General features: G+C 31.2%; 1 long non-coding RNA gene across 1 annotated transcript; it reads left to right on the plus strand.

Moving 5' to 3' along the window:
• The first annotated feature begins 9340 nt into the window (after positions 1 to 9340).
• On the plus strand, positions 9341 to 10776 carry LOC108983222. The gene is made up of 2 exons (XR_001994830.2): positions 9341 to 9773; positions 9935 to 10776. It is a non-coding gene; the product is annotated as an uncharacterized LOC108983222 (long non-coding RNA).
• Positions 10777 to 13030: the final 2254 nt, after the last annotated feature.

A 13030-nucleotide genomic window follows, 5' to 3' on the forward strand; every position in this document is an offset into this window, starting at 1 on the left:
TATTACTGTAATTCCAATTGAAGAATATAAATAATTAAAATAATCTGGTATCTGTAGTTGGTTAAATCAATCAAGTTATACTATGAATTAAAATCAAAGGCCAGTTATAGTGAATGTTTTTATACGCCTCACTTGTTGCAGTCAGCTCTGATGACACTGTCATGTCTGAGATAATGAAACTTTTTTTGTATTTTATTGCTCATTATTATTATATTAGTTACATGATGTGTTTTTTTTTCGTCTGTATATTTTTTGTTGCATTTTTTTTATTCTGTGATTTTTTTATGTCTTTCTTCTTGTAAACATTTTTTTTATTCTATGATTTTTTCAGATGTATTTTTTGTATATTTTGTTGGTATAGATCAAATTTTTTTAAATTTATTTTGTAGAGTTTGAGTTGTGTGAAGTTAATTTTTAGGTACAATGCAGTGTTGTATTTTTCCATTTATATAGGAATAGTTTGGTCTTTTTAGATGAGCTATAGGTTTTGCTTTAATGGGTGTTTTTTAATAAGTTTAAGTAGATGTTTTGATCCTGTAAATCATTTTTTTTAAGATCGGTTTAAGTAAGTGTTTTGATACACTTCACTTGTTACAGTCAGCTCTGATGATAGCGTCATGTCTTAGACACGAGAATTTTTTATGCATTTCATTGTTCATTATTATTATATTGGTTGATGTCGTTTTTTTTTTTTTTTTTTTTTTTTTTTTCATTTGTATATTTTTTGTTTTAATGTTGGTTTTTTTTTATTATTATGTGATTTTTTGTTGTCTTTCTTGTAAAAGGTTTTTTTTGTTGTGTTATTTGTAGTTGCTTTATTTTTCCCTCTCTTACGCTGCAGTAGTTTTTTAGGTATTAGCAATTTAAAGTTTGTATATCTTGACCTGTATTATATATAGATTTATTGAATTTTTTATTTTATGATATTACTTTGTTCTCTTATGGCCCAACGTTTAAAGAAATCAATCAAATTTCAAATTTACAAAAAAAAGTATATGAATTTGAAGTTGTATGGTGTGTAGTGTGTTTTTTTTATTTATATGTTATGATTACTATGATATATTCTTACAAAGAAATAAAAGATAACTTTTGTTTTCAACATATAAGTGTTTTATTTTCAAAAGTTATTATTTTTTTTAATCTCTCTTAAATTTTTGTAGGCCAACAATTAATGATTTCTTGCTTAAAGATGTGATTATAAAATCTTTGGATCCAACACACATTTGTCACTACTCATACTTCCGAAAATTAACAAACAGTTCTGATATTACAAAACTTCTCAAGGCTTCACAACTTGGAATAGTAAATTATATTCTTAACAATATTTTTTTAATTATCAATTATTACAACGAAAGCATTTTAATACTTGTTATAAATATCATATAGAAACCAAAATTTTGGGTGAAAGGCAAGATAAATGTGCTTGATCTCCAGCAAATCTTCTTTTATATGTCTTGCATTAGATGTAATAAAGGAACATACTATGATTACAATGAAAAATTTTCATGTTACTATTGTAAGCATATGAGCATTGTACAACTACGATATGTACTTTTTTTCTAAACCTTCAATTCGCATCTCTTGCTTGAAAATTTTAACATATATTTTCTATACATTATAACAGATAATTATATCTTTGTTGATAATAGTTGTCGAGCGTATCTTGAAGTTGATGATGGTACAAAACAGTAAGTTGCAGTAGTATTTAGTGAACTTGTAGAAAAAACATTGGATTATTCAATAATTCATTTCGTAAATCATACTGGCAATGTAACATAATACTACATTTTTAAAACTTTTTCAATTCAAATAATATAATTATAAATCAAAACATAATTTTTATAATAAATTATGTATTTTTTGGCATGAGTATTTACCATTCTTAGAAAGTATGGCCAAGAAATCTCAGAAAAAGAATGAATGATTGAACTCCGTCTAGATATAGAGCAGATAAGCTAACAACGGCATAAAAATTTTAATATTTTATCAATTAATTATGCAAAAGAGAAAGAAATATGTTAGTTACTATGGTTGTAGCATGAACTTTAGTTATTGTTTAGGAATTAAATCAAACTACATTTTGTAAACTTATATTAAGCTTCTTTTGCATATATATTACTATGATTTTTGTATATATTATTTGTTTTCTTTCACATTTGATTTTTTTTTTTTTGTTATAACTTTTTATTGTTATATGATTTATAAATTTATAAGAAAATATAATTTTTTTATAATACAATTGTGTTATTTTTATTTCTATCTATATGTATTTCATATATATATATATATATAATTACTATATATATTTTGTCTCCAGTGGGCAAACGTCCAAAGACGTTTCATCAGTGTATATATATATATATATAGAATGTTAATGCATAAATTATTGCTGCCACCTACCTACCGACGTTTCCTATTTTGCAGGCAAAGACCATAGTGAACATGTTTCTCCACGTAAAAGCCTCTGACCCAGAATTAATTTTTTCATCTAAATTCTATATAATTTATTTATTTTTTTCAAAAAATTACGCGACCTATTATTACAAATATAATTTATAAGTCACAAATAGTACTCATGCAAGGTAAGTTAGTTACAAATGTATACTTTTGACACGTCAGACCTGTGTAATGTCACGGACGGGGAGGGGGTGGACCGTGGAGGTGATGAGCTAAAGAGAATTGAGAGTTACGTCAAATAATATTATTATTGATCATATAGTACTCTAAGTAAATGAAAATAAAATATGTAAATAATTTTCGGCTCATAAAAAATAAATAAAAAAGCAATGGATTTTATCCCTCGACTAAGCTACGAAGTATATATACGAATAACTTCGATCATTATATATAAGAGATTTGGCATCAAAGATATTATATATAAAGAAATACTTTGGCTACAAATAAATTACATAAAAGTAATCTTATAAACTGATATAATTTTATGTAATTCTTCAGATTGTAAAGTTATTTTTATAAGAAAATTGATTATTTATAATCAGTTATTTTCTATAAAAATGATTATTTTTTATCAAAATGAATCTATTTTTATCAAAAATAATTATTTTTATTACAAATAATCCGTCACAAATATTTTTTTTATTTTTTATATATGCCAGCTTGAGGGAATTTATTGTCACCAGCTTCATGCATAGACCAGGCACGCATTTATATATGTCCTAGCAGAGCCAGAAGGTCCCATATATGCATAATCTGGAGTCGTTAATTTTTTAATAAAGCTTCGTACGTACGTATAACCCTGCCATTCTAATGAAAAAGTGTGTATTGCCCTCGTTAACTTCTTTTTTTATATACGATTCAACAACAGAAATCACTTTTCTAGCTTTTTTATGTTTACCATTTGCGGATTCAAAAAGAGTTTTTATTGTGCCATTCAAACACCACCTACCTCTTCTGGGTTCTGGCATGCATGCCATCGATCTACGTTCATCTATACGCCAGCTTGTGCCTTAAATGCAGAATTAATTAGCCCATTAAACTAAAAAAAACCTAACAGTTGCTCGATCGGAATAATGGTAATGCAGGAGGACGAGAAGTTTTAAATTAGTTTTCCATGTTCAATACTGGCTTTCTATAAATTATTATTAGGCAGTTTTCCTCTCAGCAGGCTGAACATTAGAAGAGCAACTTCCCACGACCATTTCAAAATAACCTTAAAATATTAGGGTAAGAACATCATGTTTAGTAGTGTTGAAATTTGGAAGATTGTAACCCATCTTTTCTCTTTAATTTATGCTAATTTTGAAACAATTAATTATCTGCCACGAGAACAGAGTAAATGTTTATTTATTGTTTTTAGTACGATCTCATACTTCGTTTGAATTCAAAATCCACCTCAACTCATGATCTCATCATTACAATTTTTTAAAATTTTTATACAAAATATAATAAATAATTTAATTTTTATTCTACTATTCACAAACTATCTCAACTCATCTCAACTTATCTCTAAATCCAAACCATTCCTTAGGCTGCGTTTAGTTGTAAAACTCAGTTGAACTCAGTCTAATTTTAAGCTGAGTCTAACATCCAAACATTCAACTCTCAAATTATTAAACTCATCTCAACTCAAAAACTCCTTACACGTGGGACCCATAACTTTTTTCAACTTAACACATCTTTATAAGTAGAACCCATAACCTTTTTTAACTTTCTATAAAAAGTATTAAACTCATCTTAACATCCAAATACACTTTAAATTCAGTTTAGATGGCTCCACATAACTCATTCCACTACTCAACTCATTATTATTTATAAAAAACTGAGTTCAACTCAACATCCAAATACAATTTTAATTTTCTTTTTCTCACTCCCATTTAAAGTAAAGAAATTCACTAGTACGTGGTTAATTATTCGGTATATTATATATAGGGGTTAGGCTGATGAGAGCTCGAACTTAAAGCCTGGTTCATGGAGGTAGTCTTTTGGTGCCGTGTATAAGAGGGGTGGCATGCACTGTACCTAGTACTCCATGAAACACACAAAATCCCTGAGAAAAGCATGCAATTAATTTCTTTCAAATGCTCAAATTAACGCATGCAACGATCGATCAGAAACCTAGACTATATATATAACTTTGGCCCATTCTACATGAGGCTACATGAGCGTCAAGATATGATTTTCTTTTATTTTTTATAAGCAAGAAAATAATTAAAACATAGTGTGATCCCTACCTATATATGGTAGCATGTGGACACGATGTGCAACAAACATTAATCCACAAAGTTTCAAATCCGAACCTTATAAACCAGTACTACTCGAGAGATAGCTGTCCATCCCACCCCCAACTCTCCTTATAAATTAGCTCTAAAATTAATCCGGTCGAGGGTAAATGTATATTCATCACTTCTGGGCATGCATTGATTCAACTTACATTGAGTCAAGATATTTTTTTAGAATTGTTGCTCTCCTGGCCTGGAAGATGCTGAAAAGTAGGGTCAACACTACTATCGGTTTAAAGATACCAAAACAATAACGTACAGCCAGTAAATTAAAGAGGTCCAAATGATTATTAATTTTCAACATTTTATTTGTCCATCCGAGTTGGAAAAATCTCCCGAGATCATGCATTTTTCTGTATTGATGTTCTCGCTAATGATCTTTAACAAATTGTATCATATATATTCATATAAAGAAAACAAATAAATAGCAAAAATAACTTTTATAAAGTTTTTGATATATTTTTATACTAATTAACAGAGGAATTAAGCACTCATTAATGAGACTCTATCTTTTATTTTATTGCTTAATTTCGTCTTGGTTCATTAGTTTTGTGATGCCCCATAAGATAAGGATAAAAGTACGTGGTGTATGAAATTTCACATTATTTAGAAATAAGAAGTTCTGGCTCTTTATAAAGTTTTTCAATGGAGCTCTAATTATATTATTGACTAGTCCTTTTGAAGTATATGCTATGTAAATTGGGCCTTCTATTGGGGTGTTATAAATGGTATCAAAACCTATCACAATCAGAAATATGAGACTTGAGTCATGCCACTTAGGACAGACTAGCCCGACGAGGACGTTGAGAATTTAAGGGTGATAGATAGTGATACTCCATATGATAAGGATAAAAATATGTCGTATATGGGATTCCACATTACTTGTAAATGAGAAACGTTCTTACTCTTTATAAGGTTTCAATAGAATTCCAATTATATTATTGATTAGTCTTTTTAAAATATAGATTATGTGATTTAGATTTTTTATTAAAACGTTACATGTTTAAATGGAAGTGGCATAATATTCGTATAGTATAGATGGCTAATTAACATAAATACGTACTTATACAAGATTGATCGAGTTAAAATAAGACCATGTAGAATATTAATGAGGGAGCTGATGATCTACGTACCTAGCTAGCTAGTTCTCCTGGCCTCGCCTTTGGTGGCGCTCTTAAAAGCTCGCCCCATGTTAATTTAACGCTCATTAACTGAAAAGCTGCAGCTTACTATTTATTAATTCGAATAACCAAATAACCAGTAGTTCATTAATTCAAATCCATCCAGCTTATTTAATACGAAGCAGGGAGTAATGCTTCCTGGTCTTTGTAGGTTAATTTTCTCCATCTTCTACGTACAAAACATTACCTTTTAATCAAAGGAGTACTGTAGGATATATACCTAACATCATCAATCCAACCCAAGTGGAAGGCTATGATAAATATATCGTCCTTTTCTCATTTTCTTTGTGTAATTTTTTTATATCGGTCTATAATGTGATATTTATTACCTTTTAATTATTAAATTAATTATTATTTTTTACAACTGATAAAATTTTGGTTGTGTATTTTTTCCCATATTATAAAAATATAATAATTAAAAGAATGATAAAAAAAAAAAACAAAGATAATAGGATGATGATTGATTTGTCGAGAAACTCATGAACTGCCGCCTGCGTACGTAATATTAAAAGCTGTAATCCATCACTAAATTAGAACGAGTGATCATCCATGAAATGTTAGATGAATCTTTACAGGCTCTGCAGCTGAAAATGTACGTGCAGATATGAATTTGTCGTGTGTATATATATATATATATATATATATATATATATATATCAATATGTGTGTTACTTTCTCACTCATCTTAATTTTTGCTACTTGAAAAATGGGATTTCACCGGGGGCAGACTTTACAAGGATGCAATTACCATTTATATCGCTATTATTTATTTTTTTAAGGTGCATGGCCAGAATTTTATAAATGAGAAAATTTATAAATCTAATTCATCTTATAAAATCTGTTTTATAAGAAAAAATTGTACATTCTTTATAAACATGCCTATGACCTTGTCTACAAGTAATGTGAGATTATTCTTCAACGTGCCCCCTTGTGTGTAGGCTAACATTTTTTTTTCTAATTCTTATCACGGGATAAGTAGTGTGAACCTCTATTCGTCCTGTGGTAAGCTCTGATATTATGAAAAAATTTATGGGTCTAACTCATCTCATAAAACCGGTTCTATAAAAGAGGATTATACAATTCTTATAAACATGCCTAAATCCTTATTTACAGATAATATGAAATTATTCCTCAACAAATATAATTTATTTTTAATTTTAAATAAGATGCACAACCTCAGATCCAACCAATTGTATGCGATTTTTTTTTTTTTTTTAGAAGCAGAAAAGGATTAATTATCAAAATTATCAGAAAGCTGCAAATAGAAAGCGTGATGCCTTCGAAAGTTGATTGCAATAGAGTTCTTCTATACGAAGCTACAAACACACATATTATTTATTATCGCTGAATATAAAAACTTCAAAATATAAATATTCTAGTCTTAATGCTAATTGATGTAATGAAATTTTATATTAGTATGTTAATAAATAAAAAATGTTTGATCTCTTTGTCAATATATATTTTATACAACAAAATCGATAAGCGATTTTTATTTTTTAATAATAATAATAATAAGAGAGAAGTCGCTACGTGATAGCGTGGTGGTCCGTGATATTCAATTTGATTGGGTTGCAACCTAATTTACTCTTCCCCTTTTATTTATTTATTTTGATGTGTTTTCAGGCTTTTAGATAGATTAATGCGTCATTTACATGTCTCCATTCACTTTTCTAAAGCCATGTCCCACGTTCAGAGGACAAGTCAATTGATTGGAGCCGGAGGTAGGTCCTTCCGATTTAGGCCAGCAAGATTATTTGAGGTCCAATATAATTTCCTGCATTATAATTTTTCAATCAAAGACCGGTTAGAAGAAATATTAATGTCCAAATAAAATGGACCTTTAGAACAAATATTATTATAAGAAAATTATTTATTTGTGGTTAGTTATTTTCTATAAAAATAATTATTTTTTTGTTAAAATTAGTCTATTTTTTTTATAAATAGTCATTCTTATCCTAAATAATTCATTACACATATTTATTTTTTTTGTAGTGTATTTTCTCACATATATATATATATATATATCTAAAAACAAAAATAAAATACTATCCGGCCGCCCTCTCTACTACCTTGATGGTTGTCGGAGATTCCTCCACCCGGCTTGCTATTGAGGGATCGATGGATTTAATATTTTAATTTCTAGTGAATTTTAAAAATTAGTATTTTAGAATTTTTTGCGGTCAAACATTCAAGTTCTAAGAAAACTTTTCCCCTTTTTTGAGTTTCTTTTATTTTATTCTTTTACTTTTACTGAATACGTGGCCGCATGTTATACATCAGTTAATTTGACATGTAAAAAGAATTAGATTTAATGAAATACTTTTCAAAAAATAAAAAATAAAGCGTTAGTTTTTCTTTAAAGAAAATGGAGAATTCATTTGTCCGTCTTTCAGTTGTATGTATAAAAAGATTTACTAAGAAGTCGCAATGGAAATATTATTAATGGTGATACGGATGTGAAATAAATTAATGTAATTTTAAATAAATAAAATCTTATAATTTAATAATTTTATTTGAGATCTTTCACTGCACACGATTCTGAATAATTTGCTGAATAATTTAATATTAAATAAAAAGTAATATTAGGTATAAGTTTCAAATAGTAAATTATTTGTAAAAAAAAGTATTTCTTATTAATAAAAAAATAATTTTTTTTATATTTTTTTTTAGGTGAGATCTATTTTTTTACAATGATCTGTATGAAAATTGTCTATTTAAAACTTATACAAACCATTTTTCTTAAATAAAAGGTAACTTTTTATCTTCATGAGAGGCAATGAATTATGAGAGAAATTATTTTTTTTTTCCGAAAAAATAAACGTACAAGGATGTTTCATAAATTCACCGTATTCAAAGAGAAAATCTTTAAATATGAGTAATGCTAATAATACTCATGTAATGTTTTAGATTAAGTATATAATTGGGATGAATGAATTACTAAAAAAATTCAATTATAATATTGACCGTTATTTTTAAAATAAAAATTCTGATATGGTCCGAATTCTTATGAGATCGTTGCGACCTTAAGTAAAAATATATATATATATATATATATATTTATATATGCCAAAAAAAGTAATTGATTTTTTAATGTAATTATATATAGTTATTAAAAATTTAGGAACTTCAATAATATAAATGTAATCTTGGGTACAGCATTATCATGTTTAGCTGAGCTGTTACACTTCATTTTCAATGGTTCACTTAAATTGTCGGTCTTTTCTTTATCTTGCTTCCAATAAATTTTATAGGTGGCGTTGGGTTTTATTATTATTATTATTTTTTAAATATGGGTTTGGCTTTAAAACTTAAAAAGCCGTTGAGGGTTTTAACTGTGTTGCACTTAGCTGTCTCACAAATTCTTGAAGTAAAAACACCGACGACCTTGCTAAAGAAATGAATGAAGGGAAGTCTTTCTGCAGTTTTAGTAATTACAATATTTACTGCAATTTTCCCTCTTCCCGCATGATTCCGGAGAATTGTTTTTGCCCAACAATTAATACATTTCTCTGGCCTCAATTTACACCCTTCTTCTACCCCAATAGTTCAATTCATTTCCATTACTCTCTCTCTCTCTCTCTCTCTCTCTCTACCTGTACCCTCCACAATTAAATTAAGCTTTAAAGATCACCCATCGCTCTCCCTTCATTTCCCTTATATATATAATGGCGCTTGGAGGTCCATACCCACTTCACAAAGGCCAGGTTGATGGTGCCGGAGCTAGTCTTGATCGGTTCATAACTAGCCGGTCTCCGTCCATCCCTTCTCCTCTCTCTTATAATCCTCTCCATATCAGTCTATACTCACCCTCTGCGGAAATTGACGTTGGCACAATAGTCGTTTCGACCTCGAGGTATACCAAGGCTTTGTAGCCCTCACGTGTTAATTGGAATTCAGTTGCATGCTCTGCGTAATCAGAAACTTGTGTGGTGAAAGTTCGATTAAATTGATTTTCAAGATATAATTTTTTTTTCGTTGTTGAATCAGCTTGTTTCGTTTTGGTTGATTCTGTAGGCAGGGTGACATATATTTGCACGAAGTACACGAAAATGAGTCGGCGAAGTGGAAGCAGTCCAAAACTAGAATTGAAGCTGAACCTCTCACCACCTAGACCCAACCCACGAGTGGAGTCGCCGAGCCGCTCGGCCACAGTGTCACCGACGTCACCACCAAGCTCGTGTGTGTCAATGGAGCTCAACCAGGATGACTCTCTCCGGTACTCCAACAGCCCTGAGGCCACGTCTATGGTGCTGGTGGGGTGTCCACGCTGCCTCATGTACGTGATGCTCTCCGAGGACGACCCCAAATGCCCCAAATGCAAGAGCACCGTTTTGCTGGACTTTCTTCAGGACACCACCAGCCCCAACATAAAGACAAGAAAGAGTTAAGAGTAGGCCCCCCTCTCTTATTTTCCCTATCGGAGCTAGGACTTATTTAAGCGTTTCTGCTTTTATATCTCTCTTTTGGTCTCTGTTCTTTTTTAATATGTCTCTCGAAGAGGCAGCGCTATTTGCGCTCCATTTTTAGCTCCATCCCATAGTTTTGAGGAAGGTTATTCCTGGTGGATGGGATCCAGAGCCCCTGCGGAAAGGTGGAGCGCGAATAGCACTACCTTTATTTATCTTTTTACTTTGCAAATCATAGAAAATAGGAAATGGGCAATCTTTTTTGGGGTTGGGGGGGAGCATCTGGTTGGGAGGGGAGAGGTGGGCTAGGGTCTGTGTTAGGACTGTCTCTGTTTCTTTCTGGGTTCAGCTTTCTTCCCTCTTTAGCAGAGGACGATGTAAACGGGTTTAACTATGAGGGTCCAGAATCTTCTTTATCAAAATTTTAGGTAATATTTGCTTTTGCCTTACAGCCCCCACTATTTTCTTTTTTCATTTTTCTCGTGCGATACACAGTAAAAAAATGCTGCATAAATGTTTTTCGGAGGTGAAAGTGAAAGATCTGCGTCATTTGCCTGAAGAAAAGATGGGCTAAACTCTGTGATGTGCAGTAGATTTTCTGGTACACTGGTGGTACTCTAAAAAGTTGTGAGCAGGTAGACAAAGTAGAACGGTATATCTTTGGGCCCACTGCCATGATTGTTGCCGATTCAGATGACCTTGTGTTGCTGCTTGCAAATATCTAGAGCACTGGCCCCATGGGGTCACTTGTAGGGCCCCAATCAAATGACCCAAGAGACGATCACATGACTATTTTTTTTTTTTTTTGAAAACGATCACATGGTTATTAGGCAAACATTAAACTAACCAATAACCATGACCAAACGAGTTTGGCTCAGCACAAGTCATTTGGCCATTATTGCATGTTACAATCTTTAGACAATATCAGCATCAAGTCCGGTGGTAGTTATCTCTGTTTCTGTACAGCCACAATTCGGTATAATATGGTAATTGGAGATGTTTTGTTATGTACTTGTTATCATCCTCCTCTCAAGGATGAACAGCTGCTTAAAACCCCACTCTTATTTTGAGGATGTTCGGTTTCGTAGCTAAATCGCAAGAAAAGAGAGAAGAACATGTCTCTCGTACATCAGTCGGTGGCACAGATATCGAGTAGGCAAAATTTGCCCAATTTAGGTGATAAAGAGTTTTGAGTTAAGGAAAAATATTTGCATCAGCCCCACACCAGCACACACTCAACCTATTGAGTGTAAAAAAAAAAAAAAAAAGTGATGTGAAGTATGTGCTGGTGTGGGGCTGATGCATAGCATTTCCCTTGAGTTAAAAAGCGATCTAAAAGTCCAGCCAACTAATCAACCTCTTTATATAATATGGTGACCCTATTTACATCCTCATTATGTGGGGTCGAAAAAAGTGAGTTTTTACAGAGAGGTGAGAAAGGAAATGAGGGTATTCAAGTAAATCAAGAAATGAGAGTTGGGTAGGAGTGTGGTTCGAACATTGAAAAAAAGGAGGGGTGGAAGGCTGTATTGGATTGAAAGACCATTAAAACCACATAAATGCAAAGAGTAATTGAGACAGTTGAGAATAATGAGGATATTGCGTCAGTTGATAAATACAAATTTAATCCCACCCTTCGCCCCCCACTCTTTGATCATCTCTTCCTTCGGTGCCTTCCTTCTCACTAGACACTAAATGCTATCTTTCCTTTGGCCATCCACTATTTTTGGTAACTTCTTACTCTTTTGCATGTTCTCCATAGTCCATATTCATTTCATCTTAACGCTTTCCCTTACTCAAACAGTCAAACGCCTGCACAGTCTCTCAGATAGTTAGTGTAGTAACTTGGGGAATCTAAATGCTGATGAGATCAATCCACACTGCACACTGGCAGCATTTAACTTGAGATTGTTTCGTAGATGCTCTTGCTTGATGCTGAATTATGCTTAACAAGATATAAAGGAAAGAATTTGGCCCATTTCCAAACATGAGAGAGAGAGAGAGAGAGAGAGAGAGCAATGAACAAAAAACATACCTTTATGAACTCCTGAACTGAAATTCAAATTGAATGCTTAATTGACCAACAGAAGCATATCATCTCAATACAAAGGATCGACCAAAATTTTGAGTGGTTAGAAATAAAGCCTCCTTCGCCTATTTAGGTGGTTATTTCCAATAAATTTCGATAAAGATAATAATAATAATAAGAAAAACTAATGAAAACCCATCCTTGCCTACCTGCAACTGAAGAAATCCAACCATATTCTCCTCCATGTAATTAAATGAACAGGTAAGCAGAGAACGAAACCGAGCATCAGTTGTTATCCTCTAGTAACAAATTTTAAACCAATATCCTTTCACTCCCAGTTTGAGAAATTAACAATTCATTCTCAGGAGTAACACAAACAAGTAGTTTTTTTCTGCTTAGAAAATTCAGTCACTGCTTTGCATGCCATAAAGCACTAACATTGATTTTTTTATATGCATCTTCAAAATCACATCTTTTGAAAATTAATTTTGCATATCAAGAAAAACTCTCATATTGAATTATGCATCTTTGAACCAAATAATAAAAAAAATATTATTATTTTTAATTTTTTTTTCTTAAAATTATTATTTTTTATATATTTTACAATTAGAACCATGTAATCAAAAATACAAATTCCATACATCTAAATATTACCAATTTCAAATATCAAAATGA

This window comes from Juglans regia, chromosome 3 (genome assembly GCF_001411555.2).
Source record: "Juglans regia cultivar Chandler chromosome 3, Walnut 2.0, whole genome shotgun sequence".
NCBI classification, from domain to species: Eukaryota; Viridiplantae; Streptophyta; class Magnoliopsida; order Fagales; family Juglandaceae; genus Juglans; species Juglans regia.